The sequence below is a fragment of the Cydia strobilella genome, chromosome 19 (assembly GCF_947568885.1).
Source record: "Cydia strobilella chromosome 19, ilCydStro3.1, whole genome shotgun sequence".
Taxonomy (NCBI): domain Eukaryota; kingdom Metazoa; phylum Arthropoda; class Insecta; order Lepidoptera; family Tortricidae; genus Cydia; species Cydia strobilella.
The window spans coordinates 8,955,455-8,965,243 of record NC_086059.1 but is presented as its reverse complement, the minus strand read 5'-3'; the positions used below and the strand labels follow the sequence as shown (position 1 = coordinate 8,965,243).

Here is a 9,789-nt window from a genome sequence, read left to right as displayed (position 1 = left end):
CAAAAACCGGCCAAGTGCGAGTCGGACTCGCGCACGAAGGGAAGGAAGGCACCATTACGGAAAAAAAACGGCAAAAAAATCACGTTTCTTGTATGGGAGCCCCATTTAAATATTTATATTATTCTGTTTTTAGTATTTGTTGTTATAGCGGCAACAGAAATACATCATCTGTGAAAATTTCAACTGTCTAGCTATCACGGTTCATGAGATACAGCCTGGTGACAGACAGACAGTCTTATTAATAAGGTCGCGTTTTTACCCTTTGGGTACGGAACCCTAAAAACGAATTACAGACGTAGATACCTTATCCTATTGTAAGTACAAAGTTTCAGAGCAATATAGCTAGTCGTTTTAGAATGAGAGCGGAACTACGTTTGTATGGAGAACCGAGCTTGCCGGGGACCCATAAGTTATCTGTGTAAAAAAATAAACCAGTATGTCTATGTAATAAGAAGACTAACAGAAACGGTATCGCAGCAGTCAGCTCTCACTGCTTATCACGCTTACGTAGCCTCCAATCTCAGATACGGAATTATACACTGGGGCAATGCTGCTGATTATGATATCATGCATCATGCCTGGGGCGACATATTCGTTCACTCGAAAAAGCCCTTTAATAAAGATTAAAAAAAAAAAATGCATCATGCCTGTATTTAAAACCCAAAAGAAAATTGTGCGAGCTATGTTTAAAGTTATGCCGTTAGCTAAATGACAAGCTGTAGACCCTTGTTTAAGAAATTAGGCCTCTTACTACTTCATTCGATGTATATTTATGAAGTATGTGTGTATTTGTAAAGCAATATATGGACCTATTCACTATACATGTAAATACTAAATACTCATCCTCGCCCAGCTACAAAATACGCTAAAAATTCTTCCCCCAGAAAATTGTATTTTAAAACTCATTAATATTTGTATCTCCTTGGATATCACGGGCCTATGCATCCCGGTCTTTTGATAGGCTTGCGTGGGGATATAAATCCAACACGTAGAGGCCCCTTGGAGAGCTTTAATGTCATGTAGAACGCCTGCTGGAACCCGTTCACAGGCGCAACAATAGACACCCATGAACCGGTCGCAGCAGGCATTGGGACTATTGTAGAAAAAGTGAACAGTATACCGGTCTATGGATTGAAGTTTGGGTGGACAATGAGACTGGGCTATTGTAAAGAAGTCCGGACACCTGCCATAACAATGTTAAAACACGTTATCGAGGCAGGTGGTGACTTGCCGCTGACTAGATGGGCCCCTGAAACTGCCGCCGTGAAGACGACCAGGAGCAACACCGGTGTGAGCGGCTCAGGGGTGTCGAGAGGTGTGCGCCGCTTTCTACCCAGTGTCTGATGTTAACAGCCACTGTGCCAACTCGCGTCTTATGCATCTTTCACTTCCACCCCTGGAGCATATAGCTCTTACGACTCCCCTCTGGACGGCCAATGAAGGCAAGCCAGAGCTGAGAGTCCTGCGGGTCCCCTTGGGGTCTACTCCGACCGACGAAGACACGCCGGAGACGGAGACCCTGACCGACTCTCTGGAGCACTCGGGTCCGTGGGGTCGTCACTCCCCAACAGCTCGCCACAAGCTGCCCTGCGGGCAAAAAAACTCATTAATTATTATTAAATATAGTGACATTTCTAATAATATTGCATGCGCTAGGTAACCAAAATCAATGTACGTCGCAAGACATATTACAAATAACAAATTGTTTATAACACCTGTATTCATTACCTGTAATGCACAATTGATGAATAAATGATTCTAAATGATTCATGATAAAGGATTATCTAATAAATATCGTCATATGTCAATACAAAGTTAATTTACTAATAAGTAAGTAAATAGGGTCTCAATTGTTTCTCATAAAGTTTTAAGTCATAATGTATTGTTTGATCCGAATTTTCGTTAGCCATAATTTGGTTTTCCTCAGAAACGCGTAACTTTTCAGGATTGCCATAAAACAAACCTAACCTAACCTATGTGCAACCTGACAAAAATCCTGAAATGTTAACGGTTTTAGAATTATGACTAATGATAATCTGACAATTATTACATTATGAATTTATGACATTCAATAATTAACATAACCTGTTAGCACCAAGTATCCACTTAAACCAGTTAAGCCTAATTACTAAAACTCGCCTATTACCTAACATTTTCATTTCAACGAATCACGGCGAAAATGTGCTAACTAAAGGTGAACGACCTTGTGACGTCACGCGTGACATCACGCGGAGGCTCGCTTCACAGCAGCGGTTGGCCTATTTCGCCGCAACTCACAGCGACCGTGTGGCCTAATGGATAAGGCGTCGGACTTCGGATCCGAAGATTGCAGGTTCGAGTCCTGTCACGGTCGAAGTTTGTTTTTTTGCCATATTAGATTTTTAAAATTTTTTGTATTTCGGTTTCTATGTAGAATGGTTATTTTACTTTTTTACAATATTTATTACAGAATATTTTGTATAAATCTAATAAAATAAATAAATTGTATTAATATAAAGAGCCTCGGTAGAGAGTATCATTTCGTTCCATTTGGAGTTGAAACTCTAGGTCCATGGGGTCCCAGCGCGCATAAGTTGTTTGCAGAAATCGCGAAGCGTCTGGTTGACGTAACTGGTAACCGAAGAGCTGGCGGCTTTCTCGCACAACGTATCAGCATTGCGATACAGCGGGGAAATGCCGCCAGCATCCTTGGTACAATGCCTCAAGGGCCTATTTTAGATTTAAGCTAGTTATTAATTTCGTTTACGTAGTACCACTGTATATATCTTGTATGTAAATAAATGTTTATAAAATTTAATGTGTGATGTATGTGTGTAGTATCAAAGAGGATATAATAAGATAGAGCGGAACTGTCATAGTAAATTTTGTAACCACTGTAAATTCACTGCTATCTATCGACATACTTTAAAACTAAAAATGAAGATTTATAAAAATACGTTAAATATGGATAAATGATTTTTTTATTTGCATTAATTATTTTTATATGATTTTGACCCATGTTCTTTAACGGATATGCGTTAAAATTATAAATAACAAACGAAACCGTCAACGCCCTCTATACGAGAGTAGGCCAAAACTAGTGGCGCCATCTGATCGAGAATCAAATTTTCGTGATTTTCGAGGCACGTTTTTTCCTTAGACTGTATCCATCTATTAAGGAGTTATATATCTATCTTTGGTAGTATCAATTGGTAAATAATAGATACTTCCGTGCAAGGCAATAATTTTATTGTTTTTCACGCCAACAAGGTTTGAGTTGTAGTTCTTGTAGGTAGGTAACATTTTTTTTGAATGATTGATTATGTATTGTATTAAACCTTTTTCAAATTAAGGTGCAGTAGGTTTGAAAGCGGAGTTTTTAAAAAGTCGTAACGCTTTTTAAGATCATACGAATTTTTGAATGTTGAGCTTTAGTATTAATTGTATTATTACATAATTGTTATAGTTTTTTACGAATGTACCTAAATATTATTATTTATTTTAGAATAATTATACAATCTATTAATATAAAAATGACATGTAATATTATAATAAATAAATATGATACGGCTGTCAAAAATTTTATTAGCAATTTTGAGGCTTTTTTTGAGAGGCTCTATCGATTCGAATCTCGAGTTTTTAACTCGTTCGATCGAAAAAAAAATCACAAAAATAGGTCTAAAATGCACTAAAAAAATCGGTAATATCATGTAGGGAACTTACCGATCACTTTTTACAAAAACATGATATTCCCATTCCCGGGCACGCACATCCATCTCGCTCACGCTTAAGAGTCCCCGGCAACCTCGGCCGAATTGCACCTTTTCATACATACGTAGTTCCGCTCTCATTCTAAAACTCCCTGTTGGATTGTAATGAAACTTTGCACATATAGGTACATTGATATGAGGTATATCTAGGTCTGTAATTAGTTTACATAGCTCCAGTTTATAAAACAAACGAAATAACAAGTTTTTATTGAAAAACTTAAATTCGCTATATTTTTTAAACTATGGTATCTAAAGCTACATAAACTAATTACAGACACAGACATACCTTATCCTATTGTAAGTACAAAGTTTCAGAGCAATCTAGCTAGTCGTTTTAAAATGAGAGCGGAACTACGTTTGTATGGAGAACCGAGCTTGCCGGTGACCCATAAATGCTCAGTGAGAGTGAGAGAAGAACACAAACTTACTGGGCCTTAATTCAAAACGTATCTACTTGTGGTGGGACAATGCTGTCCCCAATCCCAACATTTAAAGGGCACAGTTGATTATTAATTCAATTATAATTATATTCGACGATTACTATGTAAGTAGTACAACGTAATAATACTGGTAAACATGTCCAGATTTAGGTTGAAACACGAACAATGAGTGTCCCATTAAACATAATATTTTATTGTTCGTATATATTTAGGCGCTTTAGTGAGAACATAACATTATATTAGGTATACGAATTTCTGGTTTGATGTCGAATTTTTTTTCGTCAGATTTAGATAAAATTTTGTGAATCGATAAATAAATAAATAAATAATAAATATTATAGGACATTCTTACACAGGTTGACTAAGTCCCACAGTAAGCTCAAGAAGGCTTGTGTTGTGGGTACTTAGACAACGATATATATAATATACAAATACATAAATACAAAAAAAAATACCAAGACTCAGGAACAAATATCTGTGCTCATCACACAAATAAATGCCCTTACCGGGATTCGAACCCAGGACCATCGGCTTCACAGGCAGGGTCACTACCCACTAGGCCAGACCGGTCGGCAATCGGCAAATCGATAGTTCCCTATTCTGTACATTATAAGCAAATGTCAAATAAAACATCCTCTGAGTTACAAAAACGTATGGCACTAGGGCGGTAAATTTACCACCCTAGTGCGGTAACTAGCACTATAACTACTATAAGTGCGTATGTCGAAAATTTAAAGGGCCATATGTACTGTAAAACGTTGTAAATTACACGTGTGAAAAGGTAATTCGCAACTCGTGTCAATTTAAAACAATCCCTTCGGTCGTGTTTTAATTTATCGCCACTCGTGAAATGTACGTGAAAAAAAATGTACCTACTATTTTCTTTTTGTGATAATGTAACATCACACAAATTATCATTAGATTATTTATATACCTATAGGTTAAGATTCAAAACTACAGACTTTACGCCGATTATGTCAAATTAAAATACATATTTTAGACTTGTGTTAGATTTTAATGCGATGTTATTATAGAGTTAAGTACCTATTCGGACTACTCCTAAGAGGTTTCTGTAAGATTTTTCCATAATACATATTATATGCCCCTTAAAAATGTCAATAAAATTCTACAATAAATTGCCTGAACAAATTAAAAAAGAAGAAAAAAGAAACTACTTTTGCGGAGAAATTAAAACAAATGCTTGTAACTAAAACCTACTATTCTGTAAATGAATATTAAAACGACCAACTATAAAATGTTATTTTTTTGTTTAATAAGTTAGTTACATAATATTGTTTTTGGTTAATAAGTTAGTTACAGTTGTTACCTTGTGTAAAAAAACATTAGTGAATTGCAATGCCTAACGGGGCTCATGTTTGATATTTTTAACTTATAAGAACTTATGTGAAGCAACATGAAAGCAAATAAACTACTTGAACTTGAACTATGTTTTAATTTTTTATTACCTACATTTTAAATTGAGGATAAACAGTTGCACAACAAACAACAGTGTGTTTTGGGAGTTACCCGTTTATTACTATTCGTATATCGTAAACATTCAAATTAGATATACTTATGTATGTACGTACGTACTTGCCTACTTTATGGAATAAGAACACACGCACTTTCCTGCTTTAGGAAATTTACCGCATAGGGAGATTTGTTTTTTTAGGGTTCCGTACCCAAAGGGTAAAAACGGGACCCTATTACTAAGACTCCGCTGTCTGTCTGTCTGTCTGTATGGCTGCCTGTCTGTCCGTCTGTCACCAGGCTGTATCTCATGAACCGTGATAGCTAGACAGCTGAAATTTTCACAAATGATGTATTTTTGTTGCCGCTATAACAACAAATACAAAAAACAGAATAAAATAAATATTTGAGTGGGGCTCCCATACAACTAACGTGATCTTTTTGCCGTTTTTGAGCGTAATGGTACGGAACCCGTCGTGCGCGAGTCCGAAAGCGAAAGTTGTAGTTTACTATCCGCCATGCAATTGAAGTAATAGTGTGACATAAAATAGTAGAAATTAAATAAATAGAACTAATAAATTCCATACTAAATTGTAGCCATGTTGAAGCATTTTACATCAAAAATGTGACAGTTACATAGGAAGTGGCGCCCCCATATATTCATAAACGCTCTCACTTTAAAATGACATCCAAGTAACATAAAATTTGATATTAACATTCAGGTAACATAGGTATATCTGGGAATTTTGATTAAAAGTGTACCTTTTTTTTGAAAATCCATCAACTTTTGGGTTATTTCTAGTCAGAATCACAAGGACTATCGATTTAAAAAAAAAATGTGTCCCCAAAATATGTCAGTTTTGTAACGCATTTTCATATATAGGTACATTTTGTATGAACCGTTACGAAACTGACACCCAAAATTTGTATGAAAAACTGGGACCCTTTTTTTCTTTGTCTCATTCAATAGAACTCTGAATAGATTCTGAGTCTAAATAACCCAAAAATGTTGATGGTTTTTTGAAAAAAAGTAAATGGTACCATTTTTTCTGAAAACCCCCATCTATATGTCCGGTACTAGTTTTCGTAGCTAGAATTGTAATACATACAAAGAAATTAAACCGAGTAGAAGCTTTACAGACAAAACTTTTACCCGCTCTATTTTCTTTGTATAACAATGATTGTATGGGAGCGATGCCATAAATATACAAATACAAACAAATACAAAATTCTTTATTTGTTTAAAACACAAATTGCCATGATTTAGTTGATGGAACCGCCCATCACCATCATCATCATGGAAATATGTTTGATTTCTATTAATAGTAATTGTACCTAATCAGATAATTATTTCTATTTAGATAAAAAAATTACCTAATTCCAATTATTGCTCATTCTCCTGCTTTAAGATGCTGTAAGTCAGTGTTTTGTTTTTGACGTGATTTTTCCTTGTTCCTACTCGTAAATAGGTAATTTATTCGGCCGTAGCGTTTTATATGCATACGTCGTCATACATTGAAGTCAGACGTCTGAAAAACTACACTGTCTACATAATATTTATTATATTGTTTTCATCACACTTGCTTATGCTCATAAAGCCTGGTATTTCACGCAGGCTTAGCGGGAGTTATACTTACTTAATTAATTACTGCTGTGGCGCGACGACCCTAAGTGGATCTTGGTCTCCGACACCAAAGACCGCCATGCTACTCTGTCCAAAGCCGTTTCTGTCCAGTCGACGGCGCCGAGTTCGCTGAGGTCTTTCTGCACTTCTTCTCTCCAGCGGTACCTAGGGCGTCCAGACGGTCTTCGGCCACATAGTACTCCAGAGTACGCCCTCCAGACTGCGCGATCTTCCCCCATCCGGATTACTTGCCCGAGCCATCGGAGCCTGGCGGCTTTCGTTTCTCCAATGATGTTCGGCTCGGACACCAGATCTTCATCTATTGGTTCTAGCGGAGTCTCCAGGTTCCATCCTCTCGACGTGTGTGGTCCCAATATCTTGCGATAGATCTTCCGCTCGGCTACCAGCAGCGCGCGCTCCTCTTTTTGTGTTAGTGTCCAGGCTTCGCATCCCTACATAAGAATTGGCCTTATGACCTATTAACGGAACTATTAGCGAGAGCTATAGAATATTTTAATTCCCAGGAGTTGTGGACTTATGTTTAGTGATGTCACTAGTCAATACGAACCAACGATATGTAAGTCAAATATTTCTTTTGTATATGATTTAAAAAGTTGAATTGGTATGATTTAACAGCTGTTTACAACATAATTTACCAACACTATTTTTTGGCCTTTCATGCACGGCAAACGATAAACAAAATGGAGGAGGATCTCCGTAGCGTGGACGTAGGACACTTCTATAGGTATCAAAGTATTGATTAAACTCGCGCCGCATCGCTTCGCTTCGCGTTCGCGTATTGTTCGCCCACGTAGTACGCTGCGACTTAGCTTGGTTCAACTGTATTTTTGGACGAAAATAGACTTACATTTCAGTAAAGGTTTTTTAAGAGAATACTATACTAATATAGGATATGTAATAGAAAATATAAAAAATTCTGGAAATAATAAATGAATTTGGGACAGATCTCACTCTAAATTTGTTACTTAAATGTAGGTATAATATCTTATTAAGTTACAAAATAACTTCTCGACTAATTTGTTTCCAAGGGTAAATTGAATGTATAGGAATATTTTCATGCACCGCATCGTTCCAAGAAAACACTCACTTGCTTTCCTAGTGCACAAAAAAATCGAAAGTACTTGTATGAAAGTAAGTGTTATGTCGGGCCACCCACGTGCCCTCAGAACAATGTAGGACATTCGATTATGATTAATATTTGATACATGTCGTGTATGTCATGTTTTGAAGTGTCAGTTGACATTGATATTAATAATTGTCGTTTGGCCCAGTTAAATTAAAGGTTTCACCTCGGAATGAGAGATAATAAGCTGGAAACTCGTATACACTTTCGTTATGACGTATTAAAGGTTCTCTTAAAAATCGACGCATAGATCGTGTGCGCGTCAGAAGTTATTCAAGGTCAAATGTCATGCAAATCGGTTTTTCGCGGATATCAAAATTTATATAGCTTCGATGTTATTTACATGCAGGAAAGAGTTGTGAGCATACAATTTGCGACAATAAGGTACCAAAAATGTTTTTATGCGATTAGCCGTTCTCAAGATATACGGCATAGAAGGCGCAGCGGTCAGCCAAACGCACTATGACGCAAGGTTAGCTGGTAACCTCTGTTAATACTACATTCTATAAAGTTTTTAAATCGTTAAAATGACACTTGTGGGTCATACATAGATTTTAAACCAAAAGTTTCCCCTCCTGTGGACATTAGTTAACAGCTTGTGTGCATATATGTAATGATTCTAAGAAAGGGTACTTTACACAGGTTTAATCAGGAAATTAAGCTGTATTTTTTTTTACTTTAAAATCTGTTGCGCAAATCAGTTTGTATTTGCGCTTTTCAAATTATGATATATATCGGCTGTATTTAAGCCGTTATATCATAATTTGATATGCCTATTATATCGGCCGATATATAGGTATCGGCATCGTTACATCGCTATATAAAAAGTATCCGACACAATTTTTATAAAATTTATGATATGATACATGGCACACGTGACGATCTTAAAAGATAAAATGGTCATCGACCAAAGGGGTTATAGGTATGTAAGGGATAGGTACAGCCTTATTTGCGAAGTTTTTCCTCATGTCAGTCATGTCTCAACCCAACATAGGATAATAAATTAACCCAGCGTGACAACACAGAGCATCTGAATAATGTAATATGGGATGTATTGCTGTCACGCCTACATGCTTTTGCTGGCAAAGGGTCTTCCCCGTACATTTTAAGCTTATTAGATTGAAAGATAAATTACTGGCGCTCCTTTACTAATACGGTAACGTTTTAGAAAGTAATTATCCCTTAAAGGGATAAGTTCGCCTTTGTACTGCCTATTCTATGACATATTTGTTTTCTGTGTACATATATACATTATCTTCTATAACAAAATGTGTATTAGCGGGCCGTAAAGAAATGGTTGGTCTGTGGACGGCTCAAAAGCGGTTACCTTGTAGAATGGTCCAATCCAAATGGAATGGTTCA

General features: G+C 36.6%; 1 non-coding gene across 1 annotated transcript; it reads left to right on the top strand.

The window, feature by feature from the left end:
- Positions 1 to 2,280: 2,280 nt before the first annotated feature.
- On the top strand, positions 2,281 to 2,353 carry Trnar-ucg (transfer RNA arginine (anticodon UCG)). Its single transcript has one exon. It is a non-coding gene; the product is annotated as a tRNA-Arg (tRNA).
- Positions 2,354 to 9,789: the final 7,436 nt, after the last annotated feature.